This window comes from Ammodytes marinus (genome assembly GCF_949987685.1).
Source record: "Ammodytes marinus genome assembly, chromosome: 1".
NCBI lineage: Eukaryota > Metazoa > Chordata > Actinopteri > Uranoscopiformes > Ammodytidae > Ammodytes > Ammodytes marinus.
Genome location: NC_137230.1, coordinates 21,834,908 through 21,847,475, shown reverse-complemented (window position 1 = coordinate 21,847,475; position 12,568 = coordinate 21,834,908).

Sequence of the window (12,568 nt, the reverse complement as noted above, 5' to 3'; positions counted from 1 at the left end):
CATGCGCAAAACTGAAGCTCGCAGTGTTTGGTTTCTAAATGATTTAGGGGCGAATGCATCTCCAGGATCTGTCCACAGATGTCAATGTAATGTTGGGCAAAGTTGTTGATCTTTTTTTTTTTTTTTTTTTACGCATTGAATGAATCAAGATGTTAAGAAAAACTGTGGAAAATGTGTCATTCATAACAAATGGCACCGGTAACAACAAGGTCAAACCCCCACCCCCCCTACTCCCCAACTACACACACACAAACACACACTCGTGGAGTGGGTAAATCAGCTGCATGGGGCCCTATATGCATGGTGTCAGGCTCAGTTCAGATCACAGCATTCTTCGGATTCCTTCCTGTAATTATACTGGCAGGCCTGATTCAGCTTTATATCTTGGAATCGACAAACTGGGAAGACGGTGATGATCATCCTTGGATCTTTCTCTGCTCACCGCACCATCACATGCACACCCACAATAGGCTAGAGTGTGAGATGGAAACAGAAGGCGCTCCATTTACCGCAGAGTGGGCTATTAAAACCAAAACACTTTGAGCATAAATATCTCCTCTGCTGTGTGTGTGTGTGTGTGTGTGTGTGTTTATGCCCCCACATGTGTGGGTGTACGTAGGCCTTTATAGCTAGTATTTGCACATGTTTGAATGTTTGTGCTTTGCATGTGTCAGCAGGCCAGGACATTCTCTATTAAACCACAGGCTCACAGCAGTGTGTCCAACATGGTGGAGGAGGAGAAAGACAGAGAGAGCGAGGGACAGGGAGAGGAAGGGCTAACTTCAACAGGGGATTGTAACAAATATGTAGCGTCTAATCCTCTCATTAGACAGCAGGGGGTGTGTGCTGCCATTAGATTCCAGTGCAGAGTTGCACTGCCATGTTGGGAGACTGCGGCCTGGCACAACGCTGGGGAAGATGTCTGTGGCCCTAAGAGTATTATCTGTTCACAGACACACGCAAACACATACACAGATTTTGTGTTACTCAGCCAAAAACGTCTTTATGAGCACGCAAAAAATATATTTACACAGGAAAACATCAGATGCAGAGTTGCAAATTGAATCTCAGCTGCTGATGCAATTGCTTCCTTGTTGTCTCCGTGGCCATCTCAATCTCCGTTCTACTCTAAGGTTGAAAAGTAACGTGTTATTATGCATAAAAAGCACTTTAGAACTGTCTATATTTAGTCATATATTTGAAATTCTGAAATTCAGCTTCTTCTGGAAAATCCCAAAAGTAATGGTTTGACATTTGGAGGAAATATTTAGGGAATGTATTGCTCCTTGATAAAATAACAAGATAAAATGCCTTGATTGGTGAACTTTAGAGGTTCTGGTTCAGTGGGTTTTATTATTTTCCGACATAGACAGGCAAGCTGTTTCCCACTGTTTTCAGTCTTCATGTTAAGTTAAGCTACTCTGCTGGCTGGTTCCTTCTATGTACTTATACAGAGGAATAAGCGGTAACAATCTTCTCATCAACTCTCTGTAGGTACGCAAATAAGTGTGTTAAACAAAATGTGGAACTATTCCTTTAAAAGGATCATTCCTAATTAAAGCTGCAGTTGAGAGTTTCAGCCGTTGGGATCCCAACGGCTGTTTTCACAACGCTCTACCTGCTGTAGTTCCTCCCTCCGAACGACAGCTATGCACGTTCATGTGAATTCAGTTACATTGACAGGAGACAAACACCATGTCCGATTCCGAGGTGATTAAACATTAGTAATGATAACTACATACGTACATATTGAGCATCTTCATTTTAATCACAGACATACCATGTATGTTAGCTTAAAATCATTGTAAGTGTGCTGGTAGGCCTAACAAAAGTAGCTGTAACAGCCAGGCAAGATAGCAAACTAATTGTAACAGAGCGGAGAGGTGTGTGTGTAGGCCTATCTCCTACTATCTATGCTCCTGCTCTGACCGCAGCTGGGAGGGGCTGCTCGGGGCTGCTGCGCGAGGAGCGGGCTGCGTGTCAGTGCTCCCGCTGCTCGTTGAGAAGAGGTGATACTTGCTTTGGCGAAAAAAGTCACCAATAACACTAGAAAAAAAAGCTAGATTTGTCGCTTGTCGCTGTTTTGAAAAAAGAAAGTCGCCAGGGGGGCTGAAAAGTCACTAAATATAGCGACAAAATCGCTTTGAGTTGGCAACACTGAGCACAGGACGAGGGCTATATAGGGCCAGCGGACGTCCTGCTGCTAGCGGCAGGCAGCCTAGGGGCAGAGGAAGGGGACGAGGTCGCGGTCGGAGAGGTCTTGATGTGATAGGGCAAGAAGACATGGCCGGTGTACTTTTTTTCGAGCTCTCTCCGTCTCCCTTTTAGCAGTTAACTTTTCAACATTCGTCTCCTCGTTTTTTTGCTGTCTTAGCGGTGTTAAGGTGAGAACACACCGGGCGCGTTGGGTGTGGTGGGCGCGTTGAAAAATCCTATTTTTGCATAGGGAACCATTGGTTGGGGCGCGAGGATCCGTTGGCCGCGGCAAAGCGTTGCTTTGGGCACTTTGGGCGCGTTGCCAAAGCGTCACCGCGCCGGCAAAGCGTCAAAAAGCGTCACCGCGCCGGCAAAGCGTCAAAAAAAAGATGAAAATATTGAACTTTCAACGCTCCGGCGCGTGACGTTTAGCCGCGTTGGCCAATCAGCGGTGAGCTTGACCCTACGTCACTGGCAGAGAGCCGGAGGACAGAAAAATCTGAGACAAAATGGAGGCGCAAATAATCACCGCTGTGTGTGCGAGACCGTGACAACACAGAGGCAAACACCGAGTAGGAAATGTATTTACGGCTGGCTGCCTGGTGCTGTATGAAGCCGCTCGGGGTTACAAGACGTGGGGAAAGTGAACCAGGAGCAAATAATCACTGCTGTGTGTGCGAGACTGTATAAACACCGTGGAGGAAATGCGGCTGGCTGGTGATATGAAGCCGCTCGGGTGGGGAAAGTGAGCCAGGAGAATGGGCTTCCTGGTTAATTCAGTGAATATGTGTGGCTGTGCTTAAGCCGATAAACCAAGTTAGCACCGGTCGGATAGCGTTAGCTAACTCACCCGGCTGTGTGCGGCCACCACCTCCATATAATGAACCCAAACATAACGGCTAAATCCGGGGAACTTTCACAACGAGTACAGCGAAGCACCGGTGTTTATGCCTGCCCTATAGGCTATCTACGCCAGCCACGGTCCCGTCACAGCCAAGTAATGTAGGCTACTTGCCTTTATTTTCTACTGCCCTGTGCACAATGCTGCTGTAAATGTGTTTGGTATGGTGCTGCCTTGCTGTTTGTGTTCATTTCCGAGTGGCGTGAATCTGCAATGCTGTTTTAAGGCTATTCGTTCCGTTCACTTGCTGTTTTTTAGTTTTTTGGCACAATTGTTGGCCGTGTAGAAGTTGTTTTTGTGTGGACATGAACGCTGTTGTGTCGGGTCGGATCTGATCGCAGCCATGGTTGATTAGGGGAATAAATATATTGGGGGAGACTAGCTGCGTAGCTCCGTTCCTCGGACTCCCACAAAAGATAGAGCGCAGCGATGGGGATTATCTCAGCCATGGTTGATCAGCAATAGAAAAAGCAGGGGAAAATAAGTTTCGGGCGGGCTCATCTACGTAGGCCATGACGTAGGCGCGTTGCTTTTGGGCGCGTTGGACAGTTTTTTGACACAAAATGACCACGCGCCAGATCGGGCGCGTTGGTCGCTTTGGCCCAAAGCGCCAACGCGCCCGGTGTGTTCTCTGCTTTAGTTGTTGGTATCCTGAGAATGGTAAATTGAGGGTTCGTTTGTGAAGACATTGCTACTCGCTGTCCGCCGTAGTAGGCTAGTGTCAGACTGCTAGGGTCGTGAACGCTCACGCAACTGACGCATCAACGTCGTTGCCAAGGTCCCACAGCCAATAAGAACGGAGAATCTGACCTCGCTCTGATTGGTCAAAATTAACATGAGCGGTGGCAATTTTGGGGGGCAGCACACAGAGGCAGGGGGGAGCAAAGTGATTAAAAAATATTTTCAGACCACTTCACCTACATATAGCTGAATGGCTATTATGACAGTTTTGCCAAATATTACAGTAAAAAAACTCTCAACTGCAGCTTTAACACAAGAACACTCAAGAATAAAAACTAGCGTGGGACAAAAAAATTCACCCCCCTCAGTGTTGTCATGGAGATATGACCTAAACATACAGACTAAAATGGTTTCGTGGCCCAGGCTGTAAATAGGTTTAATAATGCTGTGAAAACGGCATGTTTAACATTGGAGTCAATGAGAGATGGCTGTCTTCTGCTCCAAGCCCCCAGTGGCACTTCCTGGTTACTACAGTTGTGGTCACTTCCTTATTGGATGCTGGTAAAAATCGCTGAGGTTGGGGCTTGGTTTGCATGAGCAGTTAAGATGAGCATACAGGTTATAAAAAAACACAGACCCAAATCTGTTCTCCCTCAAACGGTGTCCACTCTAAGGTTGTGGTTAACACGTAGTTAAGTTCTAATGCATTGCAGAGATAGCTGGTTGGGGTTAGAGTCAGGTTGCGGTCAGGTCAAGGTAAGGGGAAAGACAAATCGAAGGGAAACATACTTTGACACACAACAGATGGTAAATCCATCACATTTTTATAAACCAACTTCCTGCTTCAACCTGGACTTTGCAGACTTCCTGTATTAATTTCCTGTGAAATGAAGAGACTACAACTGATTTTATGGGTGCTAGGCAGATTGTGTTACCTTCTTAAAAAAAAGAGCCAGGCTACTTTTTTCCCACTGATTCAAGTCTTCATGCTAAAGCGGCTACTTGATGTAGCTTCATAACCACTGTAAATACACAAAAGTGTTACCAATTTCTCATGGAACCGCAACAAGAACACAAATGAGTGTTTCTCAAAATGGCTAACTATTCCTTCAAAAATTTGAAGTGCTACATTGGCCCTTCCATGTATAACTATGTCACAGCAGTCTTCAAAATAACCACTTTTGTTCTCTTTGTGAGGGTTTTTAAACACAAGAAATCATTAAGTAACAGTACCTTGAGTACTCTCTGCCCACCTTTGCTCTCTACAATCTCTGCCTAGCCTCACTACAGAGTTCCCCCTCCTCACCCCTTCCCCTCTCGCAGGCACGCTTTGAAGAAAACACAGGACGTCTCATCTCAAAGGAGTGTTTTACATTCCATGTTTCACAGGCAGGCTGTCCACTGCTCCGAATAATGGAACATTGTTTGTTTCTACATTAAGATCTTACCAACAGTTAAGAGGGGTTAATTAGCTGTTATCTCATATTAGTGTGAACGTGAAAGATGTAATGTAAGTATGCTGTGTGAAATGCTGTGCGCCCACTTCTTTTGCACATGCACTCTTGTAGTCTAATCATTCTTCTTGAGCACCCGTGTTCAACAAGTAACTCAGCATGGGGTCCAGAGAAAGTCGGCAGATTGCATTTGGAGCCGTAGAGCAAAAAATAATGAGGGTTTACCCCTTGTTATTGTTTTTTGGTAAGACAGTTATTGGGTTCCTTTCCGGGAGGTAACCTCTTTTCAGTTGCACACATGCATACACTATACACACACACACAGACAGTGGAGCTCTCCTCCCTCCATCCCCTTCCTGCTTTCCCTTGAGCATCAGCTGAGTTGGCTTTCTTGCTATATTGCCAGTGAAGCTGTTCCTTCGTTGCCTCTAAATGTCAGTAATAGTTTGGAGTGATGGCCACATCCTGACATGCTTTGCCGGACACTTCTCCATCAGAAAGGCACAGTGGTGGATGTGGGTCATGTCCCAGTGCACTGGTGCTGAGTCACTGTGTTGGCTCTACCTGTTCAGGGCCAGGCTTGCCAGAAGACAGAGCAGCCCAGTGAAGGGGAGGACGACCCATCCTTATTGTTTACTTAATCCTGCCTTTTTTCCTTCAATCTCTCTTTGTATACGTCCATCCTTTCTACCTCGAAAAATCTCCAATAATATTTCTACTTTCTGTGTCAGTATGTTGTTCTTATCACTATTATATGGGAGGCAGTTTGTTTCCATCTCGGAGTTAGATTTTACAAGGCTAAATAAAATAAAAACTCATGATGAATTCTTCATTTACCCCTGCCACGTTGACTAGGTTGTCCAAATGTTCAAAGCCATCTTTTCAGTTCTTTCTCTGTGAGTGTATTTTTAAATTGCTTTATTTCTGTCCCCTCTCATCTTTTATTCTCACTTCTAAAGTAATATTATGTTATTGAATTGATGGTTGTGTTACAAAGTAGCCTACTACTTTCACCAAATGTGCAACATTGTAACTGTGATATGCAACATAAGATCATTTCCTGTCACGTTAGTTTTGACACCATACACTTCAAAACACTCAGCAACACTTGCAAACCACGCTTCGCAAATATGTGTCTGCGATTTGAGCCACTGCGATTGTTTGTGAAATATGATTCTGTCAACATTTGCGACGGATCACTGGCTTCTAATCATTAACCGTGAACCGATCACTGGGTTTAAACTAGAAGGAAGTTATTGCACAAAAAACTAATCCCACTTTAAAAACAGACGTGTCATGGTTTCCATGACCTAGATTTGTTAAATCAACTCTGTCAAATGATTACCTGCTGCACCCAGTATCCCATTGGAGACAGTGTTTGTCCTCCCTCAGTGCAACTAGCACATAATGTGCAATGTAACATTAGAGGGCAGCAGAACTAGTTCAGTGAGGGGCAGAGGGTTACACATTACAGCGCCACCAAAAGCATTTATAATCAGAATATGGCATATAATTGATTTGTCTTTATGTAAAAGACTAAGATGAAAGGCATCTCTTACAGGGGGAATCTGGTTGATGTATATGAAAGCATTTCATAAATACTTTTCACGGAATATATGAAATGGGACATTGATATCCTTGGGGCAAAAATACTATTATAAAAGTTGCATCAGCCATAAATAAAAACATGGCTGTTATCTTGTTCACCAAACAATTGTTCGAAAAGCGTTCATTTGAAATTAACACTGCCCAGAGATGTGTTAACCCTGAATGCAATTTGTAATCTATAAACTTGAAAGAAACTGCCCAAAAAATATGAAACTTAAAACTTAAAAGGTTTCCAGTATCAGATTGTGCTCAGTCATGTCTTTAACTATTTGAATAATATTAATGTGAGGCAACAATGGGATCCACTGAATCACCATCTTTGACAAAAAAGCCTGGGGTGTTGCCTGCCAGTCACTCTGCAGGGTCTCCCTCACATGTTGCGGTAGGTGGTGTGTACCGAGAGTGCAACGCAGCGAGGAGCTGCCAGGCCTGTGTGGTGGACATATGGCAAGCAAAGCCTGCGGCCAGGGGCATGGTGGTGTGTGTGTGTGTGTGTGTGTGTGTGTGTGTGTGTGTGTGTGTGTGTGTGTGTGTGTGTGTGTATTAGGAAGAATCTATGACAAATGTAAGGGATTTAATGAGGCGTGCAGTGGGGTCATCAACAGAAGGAGGTCCCGGCACTTGCCAAGTGATTCCCAGAAAGTGCATCTGAAGGGGGGGCCAGCTTGAAGTCCTTGTTACTCTAATACAATAAGACACCCCCACCCCCCTCCCCTGAAGCCCTTTTGTCTGCCACATGCAATTCAGTTTATCTTTCATGAACTGCAGGCACAACCAACAACAAAAAACTTGTATAAGTGCACACACGATATTAAAAAAAATATATGAACACTATATCAAGTGCTGTGAGGCTGAGACGACTATGAACTTAATCTGGTTGTGTTGGGGTTGGGGTGTGTTTATGTTTGTATCTGTTGCGTATCTAAGTTGGAGGGATTCCTTTTTTTAATGCCTCACTAAGAAAACCTAGCTGGAATGTTGCCTTGTATACAAAACGAGCTGTACACAGAATGCTCATCTTTAGTGACTAAAAACATGGATGTTATATATAGTCGTCTCTTGGAAAATTGCATTGCCTTACCGTGCTATCACTGATTTGGAGTGTCACTGGATAAGAGAGCTAGTGTTATCCTTTTACAAATGGTCATTGTGTTCCATTGGACAAAATATGTCAGCAGTTTTATTCTTCATGGTTATGGCGGTAGAACATGTAATGCAGAAAATGTTAATGGTTTTTAATAGGTTGCAAATGCTGTATGTGTCAGTAATTTGAACAGCAAACTATCCCACGAAATCCCCCTTCTCCCCCTTCCATTTCTCCCTCTCTGCTGCTGACATTACTGGAGGTGAAAAGCTGGGATGACAATCTGCCACATCACTTTAGATTCCTCCACAGTTAAACAAGTGTTGACAGGCCAAGACAAAAGGAACACAAAGAACACTCTACAGCTGATGTAAAACAATATTCGGGTGTATTAGGACATGATTGTATTCGGTTTGAGAGAGATAATGAGTCACACAATTTCTTGCTAAATCAGCTTGAACTTTTTCTTGAATGCATTTACGGAGCCTTTCTCTACATAGTGTAAGCATTGCTGGCACTTTTTAGTCAAAAACATGAAGAAAAACATTTGTTGAATAAATCAAACAATACTCCAACATTTTGTATCAACATGAAAAAGGTAACCACATTTTAGGGCCTTCTGGTATGTTCATATAGGCCTGTGACTGTTGCCAATGTGCCCTGCAGCAGCTTGACTGTAGGTGAGAGATGCTTTACGCTGCTATTTCCAGTTGGCTGCTAAGAAAAGCACGTTTTGCATCTACCTGACAGAGAACAATCATCCGTCAATATCAATAATCTATGGTCCCTAATGCAGTATCACATGAAGTTGGTCGCACAGAGAGACACAAATGGTGCATTCAGAGGTGGTGCATTTGCTCACAGAAAATACATCTAAAACCTGTTCATACCCACCCAATTAAATATGGCCCTAAGAGTATTATCTGTTCACAGACACACGCGAACACAGACACCCAATTAAATATGTTCATTTGTAGCCTATTTTTAATCAACAACATTTTGTGTGTATGGCTGCGTGAGTTTTGTTAGAATATTATGGCGTTTCAAGCTGTCATTCCAGTCAGTCCGCCTGTCAACAACTGGCCTATAATAATGTTGTCCTTCACTGCTGCATTACGCCTCCTATTCATGGTTGGCTTACTGTCAGGTTTTTTCTCTTTTTGTGTTCATTCCCTTCACTTGTAAAATTCATGATGCCTGAATTGACAGCCGCACTGTATCAATTTGATACCAGGGATTTACACATTCCGCTGTCAGGTTTAGTTAGAGCGATAGACTGTACAAGGTAACACCAGCTAGAGGGGAAGGTTTATATTCAACCTGCCATACCAACCAATTGAACCAAATAGCTGATTGCAGCTGTCATTCAGAAGGTTCGCTGGTAGAGCAAATGATGTATGGGTAAGGAAAAATGGGGCAAAATATTTCCCCTGCAGCCTGTCTTTATACAGTAACCATGGATAGTAAACTTACTGATCATAAATACAGGTAAATATACAGTATATATACATCAAGATGAACACAAGAATTTTGAGTCAAGGGCAACACTTCAACTGACACCTTGCTTTGTATTAATGAACGACCTGACTGACACTCACTAAACACTGACAATTAACACATTACTACATAACTGAGTATATAAAGAATTTCAGGAGGCAGGACTGGTGTGTGTGTGTGTGTGTGTGTGTGTGTGTGTGTGTGTGTGTGTGTGTGTGTGTGTGTGTGTGTGTGTGTGTTACATAACCAAATTTCCTGCCTGAATACCTTTCAGATGGATGTCAACAGAGTTGACTTCTGTGCTTGTACATACCGCACTGCCTCTTAAAACACACACATACATACCTACCCTGCATGCACACACAAACACACACACACACACACACACACACACACACACACACACACACACACACACACACACACACACACATGTTTATACTACCTGTGAGGACCCTCATTGACATAATTCTTTCCCTCGCCCCAAAATCCCAACCTAACAGCCACATGCCTTTACTTTAACCTTGACCTACAACTAATGCTCACCTTTAGCTTAAAACTAAGTCTTAACCTTCAAACGTTCCCGTAAAAGACTGGCTGAAAGGCATGACATTGATATGTGCCCTCAATGATATATAGACATCCAAGAGCACACAAACATACAGAGGGACAAAGAGGGTCTGAGAGTGAGTTTCTGCTCCAACAAGTTGGGAAACTATGAACCCCTGCAGGCTCCTCCTGAGAGCTGGGCTATTAGTTTCTCTCTCTCTCTCTCTCTCTCTCTCACACACACACACACACACACACACACACACACACAAACCGTTTCTATCGTCTGTCCCTGCTTCAAACCTTATACAAACATACAGCACAACCCTTCTTTTTCTCTGCAACTTTCCCTCTGCCAACCCCCTACCTATTGCTCTGTGTTGTCCTTGCTGCCTTCAGAGTGCCAGAGGTCATTTAATTTCATATATAAATAATTCACCATGGGCCATGCAGCCAGTGTACAGGCTGTCTTAAACAAGCAGCAGCTTTGATTTAGCTCCGTCACCAGAGGCACAGTGAAGGTCATATCTCCCCAATAGACACTATTCTGCAGCCATGGTGGCTGCAGCTGAAACAATTTACAACTCCAATTGTATTACGAGGGTACAAACAGTATAAGCACGTTTGTTTTTAAAATTGTATTTACATATAGCAGCCATAAGTGCTCTATTTCTTTATTATTTTCATACATTTTATTCAATAGCTCGAGCGGTCACAAAAAGCCTGCAGTACCTATAACTCATTACCATATTTTCATAATCACGTTGATCTTGGGTGGGGTATAACTGTAAACAAAATTTCGTTGTTTTGGTACAATGACAAATAAAGTATCTTGAATCTTGAATCTTGAATCTTGAATCTTATTTAGTTGTAAACTGATTAAGGATTTCTGCCTCCTCTGTTGTGTGCCCTATTGTCTCACAGTCAGTGTTTGGGGTTTCCTTTAAAATGTTTTGGTAATCCTCATTTTGCAGCTTGTATAAGACTCCAAATGCTTCTGCCAGCTTCATTCATTAGTTGGGCCCTATTAATCTTCTGGTTAAATGTACACTTGAAGAGGTACAATATGCTTGGTTGTTTATGAGTTTGGATGTATCAATGATCCTTAGTTGATGTCAAATGACAAGTGCTGAGATGATGCTTGAGTCAAGAAAAACACTTTGAGTATGATTTTTTTAAATATAATGGAGTGTACCTTACACCAGGGGATGGCTAAAGAAGTCAAATAAAGGAATGCATTTCTTACATGTTGCCTCAGATTGTGCAGGGGCCCAGAGGCCTGATCAAGGTGACTGCACACAGAATGAGTTCCCACCTCTAATCTTAAACAAACACACACTGTGCGTATGCCCTCCCCGTAAGCAACCATGCTGAGCAGAGATAACAGGTGTGTGTACAGTAAAACATTGTATGTAGATCCAGTGTTTTTTTTGTTTGTTGTGAGGATGGTTTCAAAAGAGCACTGCTACACGCATGTGAATCATGTAATCTATGTATATGTGACCATATTTAGCATAACAAATTTGAGTTTTGAAAAAATTGTCGTGTGCTGCACATTTTTATATTCGTTATTTTGATTTTTGGCAATAGACATAAAATAATTGAATTAACTTTGACCAGAATTATAATGTTGAGAAATAAATCTACAGAATGCTGCTGTAGAATATCAGAAAAATGCAGCCTTTGAAAAGGTATATACAGTCATATGAAAAAGTTTGGGAACCCCTCTCAGCCGGCATTATAATTGACTCTGCTTTCACAAAAAAAAATATAAAAGTGGTATGTCTTTAATTTACCAGGAACAGCTAACCACTGGGATGTTTTCCAAACAAAGATTTTTTGAAAAGCAGTATTTGGTTGTATGAAATAAAATAAAATGTGAAAAACTGGCTGTGCAAAAATATAGGAACCCTTGTGGTTTTGTTGATTTTAATGCCTGTAACAGCATGTAAAACTGATGACTTTAAACACAAAGTTGGTTGGATTATGTTGTTAAGCCTTGAACCTCATAGAAATGTCTGTTTAATCATGAGAAAATGTATTTTAGGTGCCTAAATGCAAGTTGCACTTCTCTTTGACTCTCTGCTGAAGTGAGACAGAATGGGATCATCAAAACAGCTCCCAAAAGTTCTGAAAAACAAAGATTGTTCATTGTCATGGTTAAGGGGAAGGCTACAAGAAGCTTTCCCAAAGGTTTCAATTGTCAATTTCGACTGTAGGGAACGTTGTCAGGAAATGGAAGGACACAGGCATAGTGGCAGTTAAACCCAGGCATGGCAGACCAAGAAAAAAATAGGTGGAGGATTGTGAGAATGGTTACACACAACCCACAGATCACCTCCAAAGACCTGCAAGAACATCTGGCTGCAGATTGTGTATTTGTACATCGTTCAACAATTCAGTGCAATTTGCACCAAAACATCTGCTTTTTATAAAGACCAAATAACTTAATTTTTGTCTCATCAGTCCAAAGCATTTTCTTCCCATATGAAGCTGGCTTGTCTAAATGAGCTTTTGCATACTCCATGCAACTGTATCTGTGGCGTGGGCGCAGAAAGGGCTTCCTTCTCATCACCCGGCCATGCAGATGTTTTGGTG